The sequence below is a fragment of the Equus asinus genome, chromosome 18 (assembly GCF_041296235.1).
Source record: "Equus asinus isolate D_3611 breed Donkey chromosome 18, EquAss-T2T_v2, whole genome shotgun sequence".
NCBI classification, from domain to species: Eukaryota; Metazoa; Chordata; class Mammalia; order Perissodactyla; family Equidae; genus Equus; species Equus asinus.
The window spans coordinates 31,576,328-31,592,500 of record NC_091807.1 but is presented as its reverse complement, the minus strand read 5'-3'; the positions used below and the strand labels follow the sequence as shown (position 1 = coordinate 31,592,500).

The following is a 16,173-nucleotide window of genomic DNA, read 5'->3' as shown; positions in this document are numbered from 1 at the left end:
GGTCCAGCTCACCAGGATGTCCTGCACAAATGTCTTCACCCAGGTGATGGCTCTGCCTGCTCCAAGGGCAGGGGACCTCCAGGCTCACTCGCCCCGCCCCTCAGTGAGAGTACTCAGTGCAGGCGTATCTGGGGGGCATTGTCTGGGTGTATGCGGATGGCTGCACCAGTGTCCCCAGAGAGTCCACTTTCCTGGCCTGACCACACGTATGTCCCGGCTCGGCAGAGTGGTGGCCAGTTTATCTGACAGTAGGGTCCCAAACCCCTTGGGGACAGCTGGTCCAACCCGAGTGGGCTTGTTCAGAGCTGTCGGGACCCATTGGGTGGCACGTCCCAGCGGCCATGAAGGCGCATCCGTGTCTGAGCCTGTTGCCAGTTCAGAAGTCAGCTCCTCAGGTGGGAAGAGGCCCCGGCCTCCCGGGAGCCTGAGAACCCCCCAGTGTTTCTCTTTCTCAGCACAGGCTTCTGCAGCGGCTTAGACGGAAGCAGCCACCTGCAGGGCCTGGCCTTCAGGACCCCCCTCCCCGGATGCTGGAATCTATGATGAATAGATGGATCGTGTACACTCTTAGCAGAGTCAGTCATTTACTAAAAGGTCAAACTCAGCTTGATCAGAACACAAAATTGCCAGGATTCTGTTCTTTCTGCGGGTGTTGTCCATTTTTTGTTTTATGATGGGGGAAGAGCCTGGGGGTACTTTCTTCGAGCTTAAAAACTAGGTCACTTTGGGGCTGGCCGGTGGCATAGTGGTTAAGTTCACACGCTCGGCTTTGGCAGCCCAGGGTTCACAGGTTGGGATCCTGGGCAGACAAGTACACACCACTCATCAAGCCATGCTGTGGCAGCGTCCCATGTGCAAAACAGAACAAGATTTCCACTGATGTTAGCTCAGGGACAATCTTCCTCAGGTGAAAAGAGGAAGATTGGCCACAGATGTTAGCTCAGGACCAATCTTCCTCAAGCGAAACGAGGAAGATTGGCATGTCCGTTGCCAATCATCCTCACCAAAAAAGTCAAATTTTTCCTCCCCCTCTGGGGACCCTCTCTTCCTGCCTCCCACCATACCTGCAGAAGGGAAATGGCTATGGTGACTTTCCCCAACCGTTTACTCAGCTCCTACCGTGTGCTGGTTCGGTGGCAATTGGCTCATGTGTGTGCTTAAGTGAACGCTTTTACAGTGTTCGTCCTGTGCGAGGCGCTGTTGTGCACGCTTAGACGTGGATGCATTGAATCCTCACGCAAACCCGGTAAGGGGGATACCACCGTCGTCCCCATTTTAGGGATGGAGTAACTGAGGCAACTGAGGTGGAGTAACCTGCTCCATGTTGCACAGCTCAGTTGTGGGAGGGGCCGGATTTGAACCCAGGCTATCTTGTCCCAGAGTCGAGGCTCTTAACCACTACCCCCTGCTGCCTCCGCTCCCTCCCTCATTTAGTTTGTGGCCGCATCCCTGGGAGGTGCGCACTTGTTGCAGGAGCCCTGGAGAGTTCCTGCGCAGACCATAGCCTGCCTGGGATTCAGACGCAGCCCCCGAGGCTCTGACTCCCGACACTGCTCTTCCCCGTGTCCCCGGCTGCCCATCCATCATTGCCCCTGAGCCCTGGACTCTGCCTCGCCGCTGCCCCTCCTCAAGTCAAATGCAGCTAACTGACCTTAGGGGGTTCGAGGCTCCCTTAAAGGGGCGCCTCTCCTCTTCCTTTTGTAGAACGTTCTGGGGTTTTTTTTCCGTTAAGTCTCAGGCTGCAAAGTTGTTCTGTCTTCCCACATGCTGTGGACTTGTTCTCTTTCGTCTGGACAGTTCGTATCTTCCGCCTGTCCAGCTATGAGGCTGTTTATTTTAGGTAGGTCCACTTTCCAACTCAAGAGTTGGGACAGAAATTCCTCTGAACTCATCAATTGATACATAACATTTTTGTACCTTTTCTATTTTGCAACAACTGTGAAAATAATCCCTACCCATGATCCTGAATAATAGGATAAGAATGCAGATTTTGTCCACCCCCCAGCCCTCCAGCCTCAGAATACAAACAAGTGTAAACTAGCAGTTTTTTCCCTACATGTAGTATGGAATTATAAGTCTGTCTGGGGCAGCAGTTGCCCAGGGCATAAGCCACTCCTCTAGCCTGTGCACCTGTTCCTTGAGGGCAGGGACCGTATGTGGTTCACCCTGTCCTCCGGCCTGGACCTGGTATGCGGGAACCTTCATTCAGTGACTGTCAAGGGAACGACAGTGGGCAGCTCACATACATTCAATGGGAAGGGACACCCAGGGAAGACAGAAACTAGCCCTGAACTTCCATGCAGAGAATGCCCTCGATTGTTTTCCAGACACTTTCCCATCTGTGTATTTATCAAGCCTATTTCCTATTCTGAAAACTGTGCCCATCCTTTCTCCAGGCTTCAGTTGGCTCAGCAGCCAGAGGGCCCCTGAGCCCACCATATAACTCATCGAGGCCCAGTTCCTTAATCTCTTGGAGGTTCTATGTCTTTGTCTATAAAGCAGACACTGTTGTTCCTATTCAGGCTGCCTCTTTCTTGCTCCCTCCCTTCCCAAGAGAAAGGCCAAGTGGGCTCATGTGTTAGAGCCATTCTCAGTCTTAGTAAATGCAAAAGATCGCAGAAATACCAGCTTGGTTAGCATCCTTTCAGACTTCCCTAAAAGGAAGCTTGCGACTCAAGCTGGCATCTCAGCCCATGTCACAAGCCAGATCTTATTCATAACCATTAATTATTTTATAATTTGTGATGAGGCACTTAGAGGGTTAGCCAAGCGAGGATCAGCTTTGCATATGAGCTTTGCAAAATAGCGTGGTTCTTGAATGGCAGTTCTAGGCACTATGCAAGCAGAGTTGGGTAAGGGCTAATTAGTGTTACGTTGAAACACATGAAATGCCAGTATCTGAGCATTTTTGACTTAAAACTACTGGCACTTCACTATTATGCCTCTCTCTGTGATCAGATTTCTCATAGGAGACCATCTCATACAGAGCTGCTTTCATAGCTAAAGCAAGGTTGAGGACACCCTGTGAAGTCCTCGTCTGAATACACCAGGGTCAAATTTTATCGTAATCTAGATGAGGGAAGATTTAGCTCATTTTGGAAAGAGGGCCACCATCATTGATTTGTGATACTGGTCAGTGTTGGCACGTAACTGTGCTCTGGGGTCTTCTGTGGATTGAAGCCCTCGTGACTGCTCGGATCCCAGCGCCCGTCCTCTGTCTTCATGTTCCACATGCGCTTAAAAGAAACAGCAGTACCGTCCCTTCCCGCGTCCTCCTGGCACTCCAATTAAGTCAAGCTGTTGAGGTTTTCCTGTAATTGTAGATCGATGTCTCCGCATTAATTACTGGAGTACACAGAAGTTATATAGGAAAATCAGGTCAGGGACAAGACGGCCTCAGCCAAGAAATGCTTTTCTTTGGAATCAGAAAATTCAAGTAATAGATGATTGGGATCTGTTCACTTTTTAAGGCTACACGAATTAATGTGGGGCGTTGATAAACAATTCTCTCCTTACTGACTTTGAGTCCCAGTGTAGACTAATGACAGGCACCTAGATGGAAAAGGCGGCTCGGGTGGCAAAGGGGGCCGGGATTTGTGTGGGAGAGTGAGGGAACAAATTGTCCTGTTAGACTGACTTGCCATCTAATCCCAGTGCTGGGAAAATGGGACTTACCCCCCTGCTTGAACTTTAATCACCTCCTGACCAGTGTTTTATTCAGAAGAACAGCAGCCTAAATACTGATCCTTGGGTTTTATCGAATCTTTTTTTAGCCAGTCAATCAGAGGGCAGTGCCAACAGAGTGTGGGCGTGTGCTTGGGTGCCATCCTCCTGAAATCATGAAGATGGTGCCGATGGTAGGGTTGGCCTTAGCCCAGCAGGAGAGCTACCTGCCGATGAGGCCAGAAGAGGGGTCCCGACTCCTCCTGACGTCCAGGTGTGCTGCGAGGCTGGGAGCTTCCCCGACGTCCCCTCCCCCAAGCAGAACTTCTCTACAGATGGAAGTTCAGACATCTGAGTCAGTCTGGGTAGTTTTCTCAGGTTTTCTGGCTCCTCATCATTTGTCTCTCATCTATCTAAGCCCAGACAGAGGAAGGTTTGGTAAAGAGTGTGGGATCTGAAATTCTGGCAGGGGGCAAGGGGCGGGAGCACATCTTCATTACATTTGATGGCGCCCTACAGCTCGGACCCCAGTCATGCTGCTCTTTGCTCCGTGACCCCGTATGTTGTACTGGGGGCAGGGGCCGGGGGAGGACAAGAGAAGATGGGTCGAACGAGGTGATGGCTCATTCTGTGGACTCATGTAAAATAGTGGACATCTGGGTATTAACCTGACAATCATAAAATTCAACTTGTAGGGATCTTGAGCCCTTTAGATCAATTCATGGAATTGGACTTCAGTGGCTCAAGCCCCATGTAATCTTAAAGTCGTTGTGTGGAAGCTCAGCTTTAATTCCGCTCCCCTTTATTCACTCCTTCCAGGTTTTCCCAGGTCTCCCTGGACAGCATAGCCAGCTGGCCCCTCCTCACTGCCTCCTGTCGTTCCTGCCTCAGCCCTTTGTGCCTGCACTGCCCTCCTGCTGAGATAGTTTTTGCCCAGAAAGCCATAGCTGGCTGCCTCACCTCCTTCTGGTGTTGGCTCAAGTGTCACCTTCTCAGGGAGACCGTCCCCAGCTATCCTGTTCCAGTCGTACCTCCCTCCTCTGCATCCTGTCCCCGACCCTACTTTTTATTCCTCCGTGCCACTTCTCACCACACGACACACTGTATGTTTTACTTATTATTTATTGTCCATCTCTTCCTTCCAGACTGTGAACTGCACACTGGAGCTGTGCCTGGTACACAGTAGGTGCCTAAATAAATATTTATCAAATGAGGGAACGAATCCTTCCTGACAGATTTCCACTGGCTCTGGCTGGGTGGCGCCCTGGCAGCGAGGACCGAATCCGGCTTCTCTCTGGCTTCCACGCTCTTCATCAGGACATAGCTTCCGTGGGTCCCGGCAGGTCTCTTGTTTGGAACACTGCACAGGCGTCACCTGTCCTCAGATTATAAGAGAACAGCTTGATTGGTCTTTACTAGATAAATACTTATCATCACCTCCCAGGTCAAGACAGAGAATATAGTTGGGCCCAGAAATGTCTAGACCGTCCCAATCCAGTCTTTCTGATCACTTCATTCTACAGTAATTGGCTAGATAGAGTCTGAGTTTCGACATGGCCATAGTTTTACTTATCCGTGAGATTCCAAGCTTCTCAAGGGTGGGAAACGTGTCTTCTGGTTCTTTTGTAACCTCCCTTCTGTGGCCTTGCACACGGGGACCATCACGGATGTGACAGATCAGCCTTTGTCCCTGGCTTCACCAGCGTAGGCAGAAATGCTGGGTAAAGACACAGCGTCCTGGAATGTCAGCGCCCTGCAGGGTGCTAGGTGCTGGTCGGCGCTGGGATGGGAGGAGGTTTGTTATGTGTCAGGATAATATGGAGAAAATACTCGGTTGAAGAGATGCAGTTCAGAAGGGGAATTCAGGACACTTTCCCCTGTAGGTTTCTGGTCCTTACTCCCTTGTAGATCAGGGTGCTGAAGTTAATATCCTGTGAGGCCTGCTCAGTAAACATTCGCTTATTCATTCACTTGTTCGTCCAACAAATATTTATCGAACCCTTCTGACGGTGTACCCAGACCCAGGGGAAAACAAAGCCATGTCTTTGTCCTCACGGAATGTACCTTCCCACGGGAACGACAGATAATATTTTCTAAGTGTATTGGTTGTAGATGATGATTACTGCTCTGAGTAAAGCCAATGAGGGGCTGCGGTAAACAAGAACAAGAGGCTCCTAATGGGAGCCCAGAAGGTCTCTCTGAGGAAGAGATGTTTAAGCTGAGGTTTGAGGGAGGCAAAGAGCCAGGTAAGGTCCAGGCAAAGGGAATGTGGTGCAGAGGCCTCTGGTAGAAAGAGCATGGTGTGTTCACACATGAAGCCAGTGTGCACAGAAACTAGTGAGCACAGAGAAAATGGGTAAGAATTGAAAAGTGTTTGCTTGACTTCTGTATTAGTCAGGGTTCTCCAGAGAAACAAAACTAAATAGGAGAGAAAGAGAGAGACAGACAGATAGATGAATAGATGGATGGATATAGATATATAGATAGGCAAAACTAATCCCTTATAAGTGTGTATATATATATATATATATATATGTATAAATATGTACATATGTTTATAGGCTATCCTAGAGACAGAGATTAGTTTTGCTTGTTTGGAACTTTATATAAATGGAAACACATGTTTTTAATTATTTGTGTCTGATTTCTTTTGTCCAACATAATCTTCATAAAATTCATCCGTGTTGCATGTGGTATTAGTCAGAGTTCAGAGCCAGTAGGATGTGTATATATATAGAGAGAGGGATTTATTTTAAGGAACTGGCTCACACAATTATAGAGGCTGGCAAGTCCAAAATTTGCAAGGGGGGCCAGCAGGCTGGAGACCCACGGACAAGCTGATGTCACCATTCAAGTCCAAAGGCCATCAGGCCAGAGACCCAGCAGACACACGATGTTGCAGAATTCACTCTTGCTTCGGGGAGGTCAGCCTTTTTGTTCCACTGAGGCCTTCAACTAATTGGATGAGGCCCACCACATTAGGGACGGCAATCTGCTTACTCAAAGTCCACCAGTTTAAACGTCAGTCTCCAAAAACACCCTCACAGAAGCATCCACAATAACGTTTGAGCATATATCTGGGTACTGTGGCACAGCCAAATTGACACATGAAATTAACCATCACACATAGAGTAATCGTTCATTTTTGTGGTTGTTTCTAATCTATGATGTGAATACATCACAATTTATTTATTGTTCTACTGTGGATGGCCATTTGGATGTTTTCCAGTTTGGGGGTATCATAACAGTGCTGCTGTAGCATTCTCCTACGTGTCTTCTGACATACACATATTGACATTTCCCAGATTGTGGTGCAGTGTTCTTTGTTATAACTCCAGTTTTGCTTTACTATTATTTTCGTTTTGGAATTTTATATCTATATTCATGAGAGACAGAGGTCAATAGTTTTCTTTCTTATATCCTTGTCAGTTTTTAGGATCAAAGTTAGGTTAAAATCATAAAACTAGTGGAAAGACTTCCCCTTTTTATCTCTTCTATTGAAGAATTTCTGTAAGATTGATGTTATTTCTTACTTAAATGTTCGGAAGATTTTACTGATCTTCTGTGAGGGCCTGGGGTCTTCTTGTGAGAAACTTTTTAGTTAGAGATTCAATTTCTTTAATAGATATACACCTAATTGATTTTCTCTTCTGTCAGTTTTGTAACTTGTATTTTTCTAGGAATTTGACCATTTCATTTAAAATTTCAAATATGTTGTCGAAAAATTTTTATTCTATTTTTATAGGCTTTTTAACATCTCTAGGACCTATAGTCATGTCTCCTTTTTCAATCTTGGTGATGGCAACTTGTTTTTCCTTCCCTTTTTCTTCATCGTCCTGTCAGAGGTTTATTGAATGTGTTAATGTTTTCAAAGAGCCCACGCTTGACTGTTATTTTTTTCCTATTGTATATTTGTTTTTTATTTCAATGTTTTCTACTCTTTTTCTTTTCCTTCTACTTTCTTTGGGCTATGTTTACCGTTCTGTTTTCCTGCTTTTTGAGATTAATATGTAAATCGTTGATTTTCAGTCTCTCTTTCCAATATATGCATATAAGGCTACACATTTCCCTCTAAATATGGCTTTGGTTGCATCTTAGAAGTTTGGTATGTCATATCTTCATTATCTCTCACTTCAGATATTTTCTGATTTCCATTGTAATTTCTAAAGTGCACTGCTTTGTTTACTAACATTTGGGGGTTTTCTAGGTATCTTTTATGTTATTGGTTCACAACATAATTCCACTATGTGATCAGAAGATGCTCTATCCCAGTCCCCTGACATTTTTTCAGAATTGCTTTATGGCTCAACAAAGAGCCAGTTTCCTGTGTACTTGAGAAGAATGTGCATTCCACAGTTGTTAGGTGCACTTAACAATTTATAGTCAATTGGGTTAAATTTGTTATTTGTGTTGTTCATATCATCCCTTGCCTTACTGAGTTTTGTTTGTTGTATCAGTTGCTGAGAGAAGAGTGTTAAAATTTCCAACTATGATTTGGATTTATTTCTCCTTTCTGATCTGGCAGCTTTATATGTATATTTATTTGAGGCTATATTATCAGGTACATACAAATTTAGAATGGTTATATCTCCCAGGCAGATTGGCCCTTTTATCATTATTAAATGTCTTTCTTTTCTGCTAAAATGCTTCTTGTCTTCAAGTCTGTTTGCATGATATGAGTATACCTATGCCAGCTTTTTCTGATTAGTATTTATATGATACATCTTTTTCCACTCTCCAATTTTCTGTCATCTTACTATTTATCTTCCAGTTGTTCCACTTTCCTTTCTTGCCTTCTTTTGAATTAGTTTTTATTTTTTCATTATTTCACTGTTCCCCTTCTACTAATTTGTCTGTTCTTTACTGTTCTTTTAGTGGTTATTCTAAAGGTTCCAATATGCATCCTTGACTTATAAAGGTCTAACATGAATTAAAAAGTAGAATAATATCTTAGCATATGCTGCTTCTGTAGCTAATGCATTATTCAGGGAATGCCTATAAATTTGCTTCTTTTTTTTTTTTTTTTTTTTTTTGAGGAAGATTAGCCCTGAGCTAACATCCACTGGCAATCCTCCTCTTTTTGCTGAGGAACATTGGCTCTGAGCTAACATTGGTGCCCATCTTCCTCTATGTTACATGTGGGATGCCTGCCACAGCATCGCTTGATAAACAGTGCATAAGTCCACGCCCAGAATCTGAACCTGTGAACCCCAAGCCACTGAAGCAGAGCACATGAACTTAACCGCCACCGGGCTAGCCCCAAATTTGCTTCTTTTTTTTTGTGTATCAGTAGGGTTCCTAAAGACCTCTCAGAGGTGTTAATGTTATAAATAATCACCAAAATGAGTTAAAAGAGTGAAGTTGAAATCTTACATAATCTTTAGAAATTATTCAACTTTTTTGAAATTCTGTTACTAATTTTCCTAGAAAAAGGGAATATTTGTTTTAAACAAGGATAATTTATAAATGATTTTTATAATAATCAAAGTACACAGTTTATGTAAAATTTTAAAACACTGCTCTTTCAGCATGCAGAAGTAGTATCTATTCCACGCGTATCAAAGCAGGGTCCTCAGAAAACAGTTCTTCTTTTAGTTGCTAATGCCACACATTTGCATGAAGCTGTGGGGACGAGTGGTCAGTGTGCATTTAATTTTGTCATTTGGATTCACGATGCTCTTAGGAATCCTCCGGTGAAAGTCAGACTTAAAAAACATACAGGTTTATTTTCAAGGAGACTCCGTCACCAGGCAAGCAGGTACACGCTCCTGCACGGCTTGACGACGCCTGGCCTGGGAGCTCTTTTGAATTTGTAACACATGATCCAGAGTTAAAAGCAACTTATGATCTTCTCATTCTTTACCTCCTTTGGACTGATGTCCTCTGCATCCTTTGTAATTTTCCCCTTGCCCGTCCCTAATTACACCGTCTCACCTAGCAATTTGATGAAAACCTTAATAGGTGTTAATATCAACAGGATTATATTTCGCAGAGGAATGTAATTTTCCACTGCAGTCAGCGATGGAAGAAGAGAAGGGGAAAGAAAACCTTTTGCAGGAAGGATATATTTGAGGAGTTATTCACAAGAACGAACTATAATTATGAAGCCTTATTTTTACAAAGTACAAATTTTTTTTAACCTCGGTAATGTCTGTTTTCTTAGATGGGAGAAACATTAGGAAAGAGAGACACTCTGGTGTTAGGTGACTTATTTTTCATTATCATTTTTGCTTTGAAGTTGTCTGGTGAATTCATTCTGAATGAGACATTTTGGGTGTTTCTAGCTAAGTGAGTTTCTGATTTCCCTTCGGATTCTTAGCATCTTCCGAGGGTTAGGGAGGGAGGTTAAGAGAGATTGCTTGAAATAAGGTGTGAGATTTTTTCTGCCTCTAGAATATAGGCAAAAGGTTAAAGTCAACAAATTGTTGTGTGATGACAGTCAGCAGGCTGGGCACTCCAGATGGCTCTTGCAAGCTGTCTTTGGCCAGCCCTGTCCCCGGGAACCTGGACAGGAACAGCAGTGTGCATGCTCTTCAGCAGGAAGTTCAAAGAAAAGTTGTCCTGAGGTAATTGGAAGTAAACAATAGCTGTTAGTTGGATTTCATAATCTATGTGAATTTTGCGTGTGTGTGTGTGTGTGTGTGTGGGCACGTGTGTGTGTAATTTTTTTTTTTTAATGGTTAGCCTTCAGGTCTCTGCAGTGGCTGATCTGGTCACAGGACCTCTGTAAATTGTGGCTCAGTTTATCAACCTATGCAGATTCAAAGCAAAATAGAGGCTCTTTGTATCAATCCGCTAGGGCTGCCGTGTCAAAGTACCTGGGGCTGGGCGGCTTAAACAACGTACATTTATTTTCTTACAGTTTTGATGGTTGAAGTCCAAGGTCAAGCTGTTGCAGGTTAGGTTTCTCCTGAGGCCTCTCTCCTTGGCTTGCAGAGGGCTGCCTTCCTGCTGTGTCCTCGAGTGCTCTTTCCCCGGTGCATGTGTCTGACGTCCCTCTGTGTATCATCTCTTCTTATGAGGACTCTAGTCAGATTAGATTAGGGCCCACCCTAAGGGCCTCATTTTAACTTCTTTACCTCTTTAAAGGCCCTGTCTTCAAATACAGTCACATTCTGAGATAGTGGGGGTTAGGAATTCAACATATGAATTTGGTGGGGGGCGGGGGGGGGGCGCGGGGTACAATTCAACCCATAATACTATTAGGGTAATCTTAGCTCTCTAGTGGAAATAGAGAGTAGAAGGTGGTTACCGGGGGCCCGGGGGTGTGGGCAAGATGGGGAGACGTTGGTCAAAGGGTACTCACTTTCACTTATAAGATGAATAAGTTCTGGAGACCTAGTATACGGCATGGTGATTACAGTTAATAATACCGTATTGTATACTTGAAATCTGCTGAGAGTAGATCTTAAGTGTCCTCATCACACACAGACACCCCCGACACACACAAAGGGAGTATCTATGTGAGGTGCTGGATATGAGAATTAGCTTGATTGTAGGAATCATTTCACAACGTATTTGTATATCAATTCATCATGTCGTATGCCTTAATTATATACAATTTTCATTTGTCAATCATACCTCAGTATAACTGGTGGGAATAAAAAGAGTCTCTGCAGGAATTTATTAGCACTGTTCTTCCTAAAACCAGCATCAGGTTGTTCTCTCTTTGATACTAAGGACTCCAGACCCAATTCCAACGTGTGTGTGTGGAGGGTTTCCCTATACCACCAATTCTCGGACACCAGGAACTCAATCCTGACACTGTCTACCCAGTGGCTGCGTCAGATTCCACAGGGGAAGGGCTCAAGTCCTATAAGACGGCCCTCCCTCCTCCGCCACACACACATACACTTCAGATGTCAGTTGCAAGTCCAGGTTGTCACCTGTGCTTCTGATTGACCAACTATAGATTGACGTTTCCAACGGCCCCTCCTTGGGTTTGAGTAATTTGCTAGAGTGGCTCACAGAACTCATTTACTTACTAAATCACCGGCTTACTATAAAAGGATATAACTCAGGAACAGACAGATGGAAGAGATGCATAGGGCAAGGTATGGGGAAGGGCGCGGAGCTTCCATGCTCTCTGAGGGTGCCACTCACCGAATGGCCCTGTGTTCACCAACCGGAAGCTCTCCACAGCCTGGCCTTTTGGGTTTTTATGGTGGCTTCGTTGCATAGGCACGACTGATTAAATCAGTGGCTCTTGGTGACCCGGCCCCCCTCCCCTCCTTGGAGGTCAGGGGGATGGGCTGAAAGTTTCCACCCTCTGATCACCCTGTTGGTTCCCCTGGCAACCATCCCATTGGTCGGAGCTGTGCAGTAGTGACCTCATTAACATAACAAAAGACACCTTTATGCTCTTATCGCTTTGGAAATTCCAAAGGTTTTAGGAGTTTCACGCCAGAAACAGGACTAAGGCCAAATACATATTTCTTATTATAAATCACATGATCACAGATACACTTTAAAATGGCACCAACCTCCATCTGGCAGCCACTTGGCTCCTTTCTCTGCACCCCACATCCAGCGCAGGTGCAAGACTAAATGATTCGTCTGGCTTGGAAGAGAGCAGCCCTGTTGGCATTTGGATAAGAAATTCAGAGCCGGGAGGTCACTGAAGAGGCTGGTCCCTGATTCTGTGACCTAGATGGACACGCACCTGCTTCACAAGAATGCCGCTGAGCCCCTGGGAGACACCCTCTCACCGTGCACGCTCAAACAACACCTAGGCCACTTCCTGATCTTGCTGGTTTTTTTTTTAAGATTTTTCTTTCATAGTGATACTCTATTGAAACTGTCATGCTAGGTATCCTGATTGTGTTTAATATTTTTTAGGGCCGATATGCAGGAGAGGCTTTTCAATTTTAGTGATTTTTTTTTTTCGTTAGCAATGGCACTGATGTCTGGGGATGACTGCTATTTTTCTTTTGGGCTTCTTGCGACGTCCATGGTCAGAATCCAGCAAATGGAGAGAGGAGAGTTGGGGCCTTCGAGGGCTGGGAATTTCCTCTTCCTCCTCCTCTTTCTTCCTCTTCTTCCATTTGGGAAAACTTTCCAAGTAAAGGGAAAGATGGGGTATGAATAATACTTTCTCAGATTGAAAAGATCTTTAAGCAGCAGTATCAATTCATTCTTTGACTCTGGGAGATAATCACTTTTCTTTTGTTCTGTTTTGTTTTGTTTTGTTTTGAGGAAGATCAGCCCTGAGCTAACTACTCCCAATCCTCCTCTTTTTGCTGAGGAAGACTGGCCCTGAGCTAACATCCGTGCCCATCTTCCTCTACTTTGTATGTGGGACGCCTACCACAGCATGGCTTGACAAGCTGTGCCATGTCCGCACCCAGGATCCAAACCGGCGAACCCCGGATCGCCGAGAAGCGGAACGTGCAACCTTAACCGCTGTGCCACCGGGCCGGCCCCTCGTTCTGTTTTTTAATAAACCTTTTCTCCTTGCCTTCCTTGCTCTGCTCAGTCCTGGAACTAACTGTGCAGGGTCAGTCAGGACCCTAGAAGCAGCACCTTCATTTGATTGAGATGTTAGAATAGGTATTTTTCAATTCTAAGACACTCTTGGAAAAAAATTAGGAGGTAAGTTCAAACGTGTTGGTTACTTAAACTTTCCAGCTTGAACACGTTTCCAGCTGCTCTTTCCCACAGAGACTAAGACATCTGTGGAGCAGCTCTGGGCCTGTCTGTAGAAGGGCCTAGAACTTCCAACTCGCTGCTCAGTGCTTTTGTTTTTCCGGGTGCTTCTCCTAGTGCTTGTCTAAAAGACATTTTTGAAGCTTTAGCCTAAAATTCTCCTCTCCCTCCTCCTCACCAGTTTGGCTCACAAACGTCCCCTGTTGTCACTTGCCTTTCTATGCTTTTCCTTTACTTACAACAACTTTTATATGTAAGTGAATGGAACACAGGCAGCGTCACGGAAAGTTCACAGGTCTCAGGTTTAGACTCACAGGCCTCGGGTTTGGATCCCTGCTCCCTGCAACCTTGGGCAGGTCATTAAACCTCTCTGGGGTTGGATTTCCTCATCTGTGAAGTGGGGAGAATACTGCACACCTCTCAGGATCACGCACAGAGATGAGGGGCCAAGAAGCATCCAGAGAGAGCTCTGCTGGACGCTTGGTGGGCAATTAGCACCGGCAGTCACCACACCCATCCCTCCTCCCCGCTTCGGTTCTCAGGAGAACGCCCCATCCCGTGCCTGTTTTTGCAAGCATTGTCTTCTTCAGCTGCTTCGGGTTGCAGCATATAATTCCTGCAGCCCAAAGGACGTGCCTGGATAACAGCCTAAGTGAGCTGCAGTGATATGTGAACACGAGCCCCGATCTGATTATTCTGCAGTCATTCAACCCCAGGCAAGAATGGATTCATACTTTCCACTGCCGCCTGCGCCAGCCGGTTTCCATATCAGCCGGAGCCTCAGGAAGATGGAAGGACACACTGTCATTCTTTCCATTCACACTGACCCTGCTCGCTATCAGGCCTGAATACCAGCACGTTCAGCCAAAGGAAGTGGCAAGTGCTGACCAGGCTGTGCAGACATCTGTTTCCAGCACACTTGAGGATAGATAAGATGCCTCTTGATGCTCTAAAGCTGGACTCGCCTTCCCTATGAAAGCAGAACCAATAGAGCCCCTTTCTCCTTGGGAATCCTTGGTCAGGTTCTCTTATTCTGAGCTGTTGAAGTAATTACAGTGCAGACGCTTTGAGCCTGAAAGTAATGCAATGTGACATTCTCCCCTCTGTTCCCTGGCGCCTGGTGTTAGCTGTAAAGAGTCAGATTGATGGCAAATTCCATATGAGTTCTTCCCAACAGCCCGGGGAGACAGATTGGTGGTTGTTCGTTCTATTTTACAGAGTAGAAAGGCAATTTAAAAGAAAAAAACAAAAATTCTTCTGCTCAGGGTCGTCATGACAAACCAGTGGTCCAGATGGAATGAGAGCACGTGGCCCTCGACCTGCCAAGCCACCACCTCCCGCCTCTCACCTCAGGGATGTTGCTGACACTCTGTTTCAGTTTGAAAAAATTCATCCAAGGGAAACGAGAGACAGGGCTATTTTAGGACCCCTGACTAATTCATTTTATTCTGTTTTCTGTAAAGCAAAGAGCTATTCATCAGCGAGTATAAGCAATGTCTGTGTAAGGTAACCACACTGTTGGGTTTAGGGTCATGGTTATGGAACTGGTCATGAGCATTTATTAAATACATGCATTGAATCATCTAGTGTTAGAGCTGGGAGAGACTTGAGTAATCATTTCATTCAGTGGCTCCCAAATCTGACTATTTATCAGAGTCACCCAGAGAGCTTATTAAAAATTCGGATACCCCAGTGCTATCCCAGGCCCAGGGTCAACGTTAGCACTGCATTTGTAACAAGCTCCCCAAGTGGTTCCTAAACAGCCAGGCTAAAAATCTCCGAAGTTCCCATATTTGAGAATCATTGAACACAAATCCTTCTTTTTTTTCATTCGCTCATTTTGTGTTTGTTTGCTTGCTGTTTTTGTTGTTTCTCAGGTGAGGAACCTTGGACCCAAGTGCCAGGTGAGCTTGCCTGGGGTCACCCAACTAGTCAGTGTTAGAGTTGGGACCAGAAGCCCAGCTCTGCTCTTGCTAGGGCATCAGTGTGAACAGAGCCTGAGAGGGTGGCCAGCGGAGGCTGATGACCAAAGCACTGTGTGCAGGGCCATGCAGACCACTCCTGGGAACGTTCTGTAACATGCCCGAGGCTCCTGCAAAGTCTCTGGTCAGGAAGGACCCACTAGGCTCAGGAGATTCTCAGGGCCATCTACAAAGCCGTCTCTCCCGCTCTGGGCAGACCCATCTCCCCAGGGCCCAGGCAGGGCCCAAGAAGACCAGAGCGGATGCTAGGGCTTAGCCCTGAAATAGAGCTGACCTGTCCAATCTACCTGCCGCCCAGTGACAGCAACGTGCCTGGGAGTCCTGCTCTCAGACAACCAGTTCACTTGCCCTCACCAATGATCTTTACTTGTCAGTGGCATCAGTTAAATGGCCCACTTTTAAATGATTGTCCAATAGGCTTTGGATGGGGCACGAGCTATCTGATTACTTATTTGGCTCAGTTGAGACATGATAAGAACACGTCATCTGGTTTGTCTCAGATTTCTAGGTGGTCTGGATAATTGTTACTCACAGCAGGAGACCTACTAACCTATGATGTAATCCATTTCTTCATTTCCTCCTGCAAGATAATTCTGATGTCTTTCCTCCATCCCTCCCCTTCCTGGAATTTCTCATATTCTGACTTATTTCCAGATCAAATAGGTAGAAACGTATTTTTCCAGATTGTGCCTATCCCTGGTAGTCCTTTAACATGAAGTGCAGTATGATATCCTCATTTGTTTACCCAAATCATATATTTTGGGGGGAAAAATCATGAAGTATGTAGTCAGATACAAGGGTCAAGGACAATATAAAATCTATTCCCGTAGCACACTTCTTGCTCTTTCACAATTTTGAATTATCACTTCCACAGTTGCTTGTC

The 16,173-nt window shown here is 45.5% G+C and overlaps 1 protein-coding gene and 1 long non-coding RNA gene across 3 annotated transcripts in view; one reads left to right on the top strand and one right to left on the bottom strand.

Moving 5' to 3' along the window:
• Positions 1–16,173, top strand: part of RCAN1 (regulator of calcineurin 1) — a 96,594-nt gene that overhangs the window by 17,338 nt on the left and 63,083 nt on the right. The gene's annotated exons all lie outside the window — the stretch shown is intronic.
• On the bottom strand, positions 9,717–11,883 carry LOC123278248 (uncharacterized). Of its 2 annotated transcripts, none has more exons than XR_006515528.2 (3): positions 11,767–11,883; positions 10,524–10,689; positions 9,717–10,224 (listed from the first exon to the last, which is right to left on the bottom strand). It is a non-coding gene; the product is annotated as an uncharacterized lncRNA (long non-coding RNA). The 2 variants fall into 2 exon arrangements; XR_006515527.2 differs by having other exon boundaries at positions 9,782–10,224; positions 10,510–10,689.